Source organism: Macaca nemestrina, chromosome 11 (assembly GCF_043159975.1).
Source record: "Macaca nemestrina isolate mMacNem1 chromosome 11, mMacNem.hap1, whole genome shotgun sequence".
Lineage (NCBI taxonomy): Eukaryota > Metazoa > Chordata > Mammalia > Primates > Cercopithecidae > Macaca > Macaca nemestrina.
Window position 1 is genome coordinate 41,728,070 of NC_092135.1, and position 10,092 is coordinate 41,738,161.

The 10,092-nt window shown below is 37.2% G+C and overlaps 1 pseudogene; it reads right to left on the bottom strand.

Moving 5' to 3' along the window:
• Positions 1–4,535: 4,535 nt before the first annotated feature.
• On the bottom strand, positions 4,536–9,161 carry LOC139357024 (large ribosomal subunit protein uL14-like; annotated as a pseudogene).
• Positions 9,162–10,092: the final 931 nt, after the last annotated feature.

Here is a 10,092-nt window from a genome sequence, read left to right on the forward strand (position 1 = left end):
TTTGCCTTGTAGTGTCTACTAATTCCTGGTGGCCTAGAATGTCAATTTCATAGTCATGCTTAGTGACAGGACACAAACCTGATGCCAGGGCAGAAATGTGATCAACACAACAAGGAAAATGGAAGTAAACAGTGAGGTACAAGGATAAAATAACTAAATGAAAATTAAAGATACAAGACAGAGCATCAATACAGCTAAAAGTTGGTTCTATGATGAAACTAATAAAGAATATATCTCTGACAAAAATAAGAAGAGAGAGAGAAAGTAAAATATACAATGTGAGGAATGAAAGGAGTGCTTATTAGTGATGCAACACATGCTAAAGAGATGGTAGGAGAACATTATATAAACTTAAAAACAGTACATGTGAATGATTCACTGAAATGAACACATTTCTAGAAAAATGTTATCAAAATACACAAAAACCTAGAAAACCTAAACAGCCTTAGAACTCACTCAAGAAACTAAAAACATGGATTGAAATATTCTGCAAAGAAAAAGACCTTATTGAAATATTTCTTTTGATGCATTCTATCAAGCAGCTAAGGATCAAATTATTTCTTTCTTTTAGAAAAGAGAAAAAGAAGAATTGCTTTCTAACATATTGGATGAGGCTGGCACCTCCTTTACACCAAAACCACACAGAGTCAGTTTGAAACATAATTATGAGTCAATTTCACAGGATAAATGAAAAATACTAACCTACATTAACAAAGTAAATCCAGGGATATATGAAAAAGATAATACATTATCACCAAATGGTGATTATTCCAGAAATGCAAAGTTGATTCGACATTAGAAAATTACAAAATTAATTCATTACATTAAAAGATTAAAGGAGAAAATCAAAATCTCCCCCATAGATGCAGTAAGAGCATTCAATAAAACTCAATACCCACTTAATAAAACTCTGCAAGCTAGAAATAGAAGAAATTTTCTTTATTCTGGTAAACAACAGCTGCAAAAGCACATACAGTGATCATAAGATTATCTTTAAGTTCAAGAATGTGACAGAATTGCTTTCTGTCACTACTTCTATTCAGCATTGCACTGGAGAGTCTTACAATAAGACAAGAAACAGTAATAAAAGTTAGAAGAAAGGAAAGAAAAGGAAAAAATACCACTATCATGATTCAAAAATAATATTACTGTCTACAATTTAAAAGTCTAAAGACAAATTGTTAGACCATATAAGAAAATGTAATGAAGTTCATATATGCAAGTGGAACATGAATTAAACTGCAATCTATACATCCCAACACAAGGTAATTTTTAAAATACTGTTGACAATAACGTCTGAAAACATAAAGTACCTAAGGAATAAATCCAACAAGATATATAGGACATTTGAGTAGGATATTATAAAACTTTATTGAAGAAATATAAGGGCTTAAATGCAAAGGCATACTATGTTCATAGTTAATCCTAAAGATTTTTATTCTGCCAAATTGACATTTAGATTCATTATGATTCACAACAAACCCCAACCAGAACGTATTTCTGCTTTTGGTAAAATACAGTGGCTGTACTTTTTGCTCTAAATGCAGTATAACTAAAAATCCTAAACACATACACACACACACACACACACACACACACACACACACATACCAGAACACTCTGCAGGTAGAGAGAAGAAGGCAGACTGGCCAAGAAACACAGGACCTGAGGTATAATATGGTGATAAGATCCTTGGGTTTTCTTTTTGCTCGTATATCCCAAACTTGGAACTGCAGAAACCAATAAAACAGTAATGTCAGTGGTCACAGACCAAAAATGCCTCCAAAATGCCTACTGGTCCAAAGACAAAGGAGCAGCCTAGCAAGACAGAAAACTTTTGAACATCAACCACTGTACTTCTGACAAACAATACAGAAAAATTGGTAACCCCACCCCCACCCCAACAGCAAAGGCCAACCTAATAACTTGAACTTCTACTTTTGCCAAGCTGGAAATAGGTACCTAACATCCTGCTGGGTTAATATCAGGGAAGAACAAGTAGGCCTTCATAGAAGGCCACAACATTTTTCCCACTGGCTGGATTAGATTTCCCCCTGTGCTGACAGTGGAGACTATGTAGGGGGAGCCTGGACTTGTATCCCTATCATCCTCTCCCCACTGAGGTAGTATCTGAAGATGTCCACTGGAAATTCAGAACTTCCACCATTGCCCCACTCTGGACACAGTTTGGCAGTTTCTTAAGAAACTAAGTGATGGTATGCAGTAACCATACAACCCAGCAATTTCCCTGTTGAGCATTTATCTGGTGATAAATGAAGACATATGTTCACACAAAAACCTGCACACAAGTGTTTACAACAGTGTTATTTGTAGTAGCCCCAAACTAGAAATGACCCACATGTCCTTCAAAGGGTGAATGTTAAACAAACTATGATACATCTGTACCAAGAAGTAAATAATAATTCAACAATTTAAAAAATTGTTATACCTGGAACAACTTCAATAAATTTCCAGACAATTATACTGAGTTAAAAAAAGAAATCCCCAAATGTTATATACTGTATGGTTCCATTTGTATAACAGTCTTGAAATAACAAGATTATAGAAATGGAAAATGGACTAGTGGCTATCAAGGGTTAAGAAAAGGGTGGAAGCAAGAGGGAAGTGGGTATGACTATAAAATGGCAATATGAGTGATCTTTGTGTTAGGGAAATGCTTTACATCTTGAATATCAGTGTCAATATCCTAGTTGTGATATCTACTATACTTTTACAAGATGTTTTCACTGGGGAAAACTGGGGAAATTGTACATGGGATCTATGTATTATCTCTGTATGTAAATCTACAATTATCTCAAAATAAAACGTTTAATTGAAAAAAAAGCAGGTTTTTCGTGAAACTTGACAAACAGATTTTAAATGAATATAGAAAAACAAAATAATAGTATAAAGGAGCAATGCCAGGGAAATGTCAGACTAGGAAACCACAGGGCTTCATCCTTTTCTAAAAGCAACTAATAAGCTAGCAAAAATGGTCAGAATCAACTTTTAAAAAATTTGGAAAACCAGTTAAAAAACTTACAACAACCAAGGGATGACTTGATAAAGAAAGAAGCTTCTATATCTGGTAGGAGAGTGGTACAGGAGTGGTGTGGCATTTTAAAGTGCCTGTGTACCATCCTTCACACCCCAAACTGCAGCAGCCGTGAGAACAGCAGCCTGTACTCCCGATGCAGGTTGCCAGTGCCAGAGGGAGCAACACAAACCTTATTTTTAAAGAATTATGGTGTGGGTTTCACCCTGTCTGGTAGTTTCATCAAAGACCAGCACAAAAGCTTCCTTGTGTTTCACCCAACTCAAGTGTCCCCAGAGCTGGGATGCATACTAGAAAAGGCCTGAGAAAACCTAAGCTTTAACCTCTGAGTACCGTTTGATCTCCACTCATGTAGGAAGTGGTTGCTAAGGCAGAGTTTTAAACAGCCTGGCTAAGGATTGAAGAAGTGCCCAAACACAAAGCAAATCTACAAAGACTGAGATAATTTTATATTTTTATTTTTCTTCTCCCTCTCCTCCTCTCCCTTTTTACCTCCTCCTCCTCCTTCTTTTTTTTTTTTTTTTTCAGTGCCAAGTGTCTAAGGTACCTCTGTGAAAACACAAGCTGGCCACTAAGCTAGTAGAACGTAAACTTCAATGGCTACATATGATAAAGAAAAAAAAAAAAAAAACACTCAGAGAGACTTAAAACTAGTTTAGAAAATTTACTGAACAAGTAAACAACCACAACCCATACCAAGCAGGAAAAATAAACCTCAAGGAAGAGGAAAGAATCTGATTTTCAGACTTGCCATATTTTAATATTCAAAATTAATATTAATATTAAAAAATTAATAGAAACTATTCATGGAGATACCCAGCCATTAGACCTATTGGAAGAAGGCTTTAAATAAACTATTACATAAGCTTAAAGAAGTAAAGAAAGCATAAAAAATAACTTAAGGAAATGAGATAAATGCTGTCTCAACAAAGAGAGAATAGCATGACACACAGCTGTAGTCCCAGATACTTGGGAGACTGAGGCAGGAGGACTGCTTGAGACTAGGAGTTTGAGGCTGCAGTGCACTATAATCGTGCCTGTGAATAGCCACTGCATTCCAACCTGGACAACATAGTGAGGCCTCATCTCAAAAAATAGAGAGAGAGAGAGAATGTGTCAATAAAGACATAAAAATTGTAAAAGGAAATCACATAGAGGTTCTGGAGTTGAAAAATTCACTAGAGGTTTTCAACAACAGATTTGAGCAAACAGAAGAATTGATTAACTTAAATATAAGTCAACTGAGATGAACAAAAGAGAAGAGAACCTGAAAGAATGAGGAAAAATGAGCATAGCCTAACAAACTATGGGGCACCAACAAGATACTAACTACACAAAATGGTAATCCCAGAGGGGAGGGGAAGAGAGAAAGGGACAGAGAGAATTCTTGAAGAAAGTGTGGCTGAATATATTCCAATTTTTTTTTTTTTTTTTTTTTTTGCAAACAAATACTTTTTAATGGGTTTAAAGGTTTTTTTTATTTTTTACAAATATACTGGAGAATCATGCAATGCTGCAAGCATTGGATGCAATCCGGGGCCACAAGTCTACACACTCCTTTGCTACTGGTCCTGTTATGGCAGAACCTTTCATCTTGCCTTTATTGCTCACTATGACCCCTGTATTATCTTCAAAATAAAGAAACATGCCATCTTTTCTATGATATGACTTTCATTGTCAAATGACCACTGCTGGATGTACCTTTTTTCTGAGCTCTGGTTTGCTTTTCTTGACTGTGACCATCACCATGTCACCCACACCAGCAGCAGTCCTTTGATACCCTTTCACGGAGATGATATACGGGTTTTTGGCTCCTGTGTTGTCAGCACAATTGATCACAGCTGCTACCGGAAGACACAGAGAAATCTGGAATTTTGCATCAGAGGACCCAGCACGTCCTCACTTTGATATCTTGAACGCCGGAAAGAAGAAAAAAGGGATATATTCCAAATTTAATGAAAGATATGAACCTACACATCCAAGAAGCTCAATGAACTCTATGCTTGTGGAAGATAAACGCAAAGAGATTCACACCAAGGCATATGATAACTAATTTTTCAAAAGATGAAGGCAGAATTTTGGAACAGCACAAGAGAAGCAACTCATCCCATACAAGGAATCCTTCATAAGACCATAAGCTGATTTCTCTTCAAAAGTCAGGGAGGCCAGAAGGAATGGGATGAAATGGTTACATATTTAAAGTGCCGAAAGAAAAAAAAAATCTGTCAACCAAGAATTTAATATCTGGCAAATCCATACTTTAAAAATGAAGGGAAAATCAAGATATCAGATTTTAAAAACCTGAGGGAATTTGTCACTAGACTTGCCCTACAAGAAATGCTAAAGGAAATTCTCTAAGCTGAAATGAAAGGACACTAGAAAGTAACTTGAAACCATATGAAAAAATAAAGAACAACAGTAAAGAAAGCCATATAGTAAACATAAAAGCCAGCAGTATGGAGATAAACCCTAGACCAGTGGAACAGGACAGAGATCCCAGAATCAGATCTATGCACCTAGACAGAAATCTGATAAATGAAAGAATAAGCATTTCAAATCAGTGCCAATGGGACAAATTTATCAATAAACTATGCTGGTACAATTGATTATATATATGGAAAAAAATGTAGTAGTATCTTCCACCCTATAAACAATTAATTCTAGATGGATCAATAACTTAAATAAGAAAAGAAAGACTTTAACTTTAAAAGGGAACATAAGAAAATGTATTTATCACTTCAGGGTAATAAATAATTTTAAAGTAAACAGAAAGCACAAACCAAAACAGAAAATACTGGTGAGGGATTACTATCTGAAATCAGTTTTTAAATCCCGTGAATTAAAATTTAAAAGTCAAACAACCTGCCGGGTGCAGTGACTCATGTCTGTAATCCTAGCATTTGGGGAAGTAAAGGCAGGCAGATCGCTTGAGCTCAGGAGTTCAAGACTAGCCAGGCCAACATGGGGGAAAACCTGTCTCTACAAAAAATACAAAAGTTAGCCAGGAAAAAAAAAATTCAAACATTTTTCTCACTAAAAATGAACAAAGATACAATGAATAGTTTTTCACAGGAGATGAAGAGAGAGTAAACATGAGAAATTCTCAATGTCAATTGTGATGAAGGAAATGTGTATTAATTCTACCATGAAATACCATGTCACATCTAAATAGACCGCAAAAATTAAAGTCTAAAAATGCCAGGTATTTGTAAGGTTGGTAGGTTGGTGCAAAAGTAATTGTAGTTTTTAACCACTACTTTTAATGTCAAAAACCACAATTAACGTTTGCACCAAACTAACATATGGACCAAGGGAAACTCCCATACATTGCTTGTATAGAGTAAATTGGTAAAATCACTTTGGAAAACAAGTTGGAATTATTTGGAAATAGTGAATTTATGCATACCCAATACTACTTCTAGGTATACATCTTAGAAAAACACTTGAATACATGAACATGGAGGAAACCTATGCAAGAACATTTATAGTAACATTTTTGTGATAATAAATCAATCCAAATACCCAATAAAAGAAGAATAAAAAAATTAATTGGGATGCATTCTTGAAATGGAATAATATGCAAGAGTGAAAATACAAAAATTACGGACATATGCATCAACATAAATAAGTTCTCAAAGACATATGAGTGAAATTAGCAAGTTGTAGAATAATACATTATAATTTCTTTTATACAAAGTTCAAAAACAGGCAAAATGAAACAACACTGTAACATTTTTATTTAAACATATGCATATAATCTCTACATAGATTAATATATATACAAATATGGTAAACTTTAAGAGAAACAAAGAAATAAACATAACTCCAGATGCTGATTACTTTAGGTAAAGGAGAGAGGATGTAATGGGATAGAGGAAGGGGGTGCAATTGGGCAGGAACTCACAAAACAAAGGCTTTCAAAAGTAAAAGTAGTATTTTATTTGTTAAGTAGTATTTTATTTGTTAAGCTGAATTATTTGTTAAGCTGAATTTCATTATTTTTAGATGCTACTTACATATCATATATATATATTCTTCTAATATGCTGTATTTCACAAAAGAAAGTATTATATTCACAATAAAATAGTATGCATTTTATTTATAATAAAAAATGAAAACAAAATCTGACTCGGGAAAATTAATCAAGTCTATGTTTTAGAAAGATTATTCTGATTGACATAAAGAAGAGAGACTACTATCTAGAAGGGAGAAAATTAGATGCTAATCTGGGCAGTGCCAAACACAGATTTAAAGAGAAACCTGCCAACATATAATTGACAGAATTGCTGATAGAATGGATGCAATGACACTAATGTAATTTGTGCCTGACATATTATTAGGAGGATGGTTATGATGACCAAAGAGAACTGTAGGAAAACCCCTAATTGAGAGGTGGGAAGAGAAATAGGAGCAAGCAATGGAAAGGTAGAATGACACCCACAGGAGAACAGCATCCCAAAAGCCAAGTGAGGATTAAAAAGCTAGCATTTGGACTGGATAGCTTCAATCACTGAGAAGTATGTTTTGAGGCCCTCTGCTGATACAAAATGTATAGGAATAGTTTTCTGAACTTGAAAACAATGGAAAGGTTTTGGAATAGCAGCTGTGGGAAATACAGTAGGGAAAAAAAAAAAAAAAAAAAAAAAAACAGAGACAAAAAGACTCCCCACAAGGAGGGTCCATAGCTGAGGTCGGATGGCATGAATTTGTAGGAGAAGCCAGCTGGCAGCATTCATGACCTACTCCAGCAACCTTGGCTACCATGAAGCAGCTATCAAGGTTGTAAACATCATCATATCTAAGACCTACAGACACACAGGTTTAGGCTAACTAGTCAGAGGTCTATTAAAAACCTTAGGCAGGCCAGGCACAGTGGCTCACGCTTGTAATCCCAGCACTTTGGGAGGCCGAGGTGGGCGGATCACGAGGTCAGGAGATCGAGACCATCCTGGCTAACACAGTGAAACTCCATCTCTACTAAAAAAACAAAATACAAAAAATTAGCCAGGTGTGTCGTCTGTAGTCCCAGCTACTTGGGAGGCTGAGGCAGGAGAATGGCGTGAACCCGGGAGGCGGAGCTTGCAGTGAGCCGAGATTGCGCCACTGCACTCCAGCCTGGGTGACAGAGTGAGACTCCGCCTCAAAAAAAAAAAAAAAAAAACAAAACAAAACAAAAAAAAACCTTAGGCAGTAGTAGAAAGGAGAAATCATAAAATCCTTTATACTGGGAAATATCATTTCTATGGATAACTAAATGTTTCCATTTAGGCATAGCTTTTTCAGGATTCTGGTTGGTCAGAATTTTCAGGAAAACTTTGTAAGAGGAAGGTTACTGGAGACAGACTACAGCCCCCACTGCAGCAGTTGACTTCAAGACAATAGCTGACATTCATCCTCTCTCCTTAAAATCACCCATCTGAGTCCACTTTGCATTGCTATGAAGGAATTGCATTGCTATTGAGGAATAGAGGTTTATTTGGCTCATGGTTCTGCAGGCTGCACAGGAAGCATGACACAAGAATCTGCTTCTGCTGAGGGCCTCAGGCTGCTTGCACTCATGGTAGAAAGCAAGGGGAGCAGACACCACATGACAAGAGAGAGGGGAGGCAGGTGCCGGGCTCTTTTTAGCAATCAGTTGTCACGGGAACAAAGGGAGCCAGAACTCACTCATTACCATGAGGATGACACTAAGCTATTCATAAGGGATCCACCCCCATGACACAGACACCTCCCACTAGACCCCATCTCCAGCATCTCCAACACTGGGGATCAAATGATATTTGGAGGGGATAAATACCCAAACCATAGCACCACCCATGGTAGAGTCTCTCTTTTGGTTAACACTTTTTCTGGTTTGTGCTGCTTGCCTAGTGCATAGACCCAGGTTCTCATCTCTAGGCTCTGTTTTCATGGCCTTCTCAGACCTAGTTACTGTGATCGCTCTTTTATAGTCACAGTGGGCCTGAGAAGCAACATATTCCACATTGTGTAGCAGCAGCCCTGCTTCTAAGATTATTGTACTCAAATTACACCTGCCAAGCAAAGAAGATTGACATATCTCAGGGCAACTGCTGCCGCAGGGGCTGCGGTCTCCTCTGGCTGCCATTATGACCTTGTTACCCGGTGTGGTAATTCTGTACTTTGCTTCTGACACTTAAGTGCTACCACCTGACTTCTGCTCTTCAAGGATCCAATCATCCCCATTGCTAGTAGGGAGCTCAGTTCTCTTACAGAATCTCCTACCATTAGCCCCCACCTACAAAGAACATTCCACCACTTAGCTTCTTGAAAACTCTGGTATCTTAAAAAGCAATGCATCCCTGTTATTTTGACAAGCAATTTTAAAAATATGATCAGAATTCTTCTGGCCCTGGAGAAATGAATAGCATTTCTTGCTTCCCACACTTGACTCCATAATCTTTTCAGAGGCAGCACAGGACTTGCTCTGAAGGAAGTGTTTCAAAATCGAGGTGGCTCCCACCCCTTGCAGTCCATCCATTTTCTCATACTCATGCAAGAAAACTTGTTGAGGTCAGCGCCTTCATCCTTTTGGATATTTGCTGGTTTGCCTTTTCAAGACTTTTCTATTCCAAGTCTTCTTTTCTGTTCCTCCTTTTCTTTCTCTCACGTCTTTTTCTCTAACCTGCTTCCAATCTGTCCCAGGAGTTCCACTTCAATTTTCATCCCAGCTGCACTTGCTTGTCCTCTTATCACTACCTGTGGCAGAATACTCCACTATGGTCAAACTGTCGTTGGTCTCCACGGCCATAAACGTGACTGACTTTAGAAAGCAAGGGTGCTCTGATAGAAAGAGAGAAATTAAAAGATGGCTCTCCATTGCCACAGTGAAAGGTACAATTACAGTGACAGGGACAGTCATAATGATGGCAAAGGCACCAACCTGGGCACCTTACTGGTTCTTGGAGAAATCAATGTGCACATATCACATTCACTCACTCACACACACATGCCATATGACAATACTGTTTGTCTTTTTCCTAACTGAACAAAGAAAAGGCAACAATACCTTTCAAAGG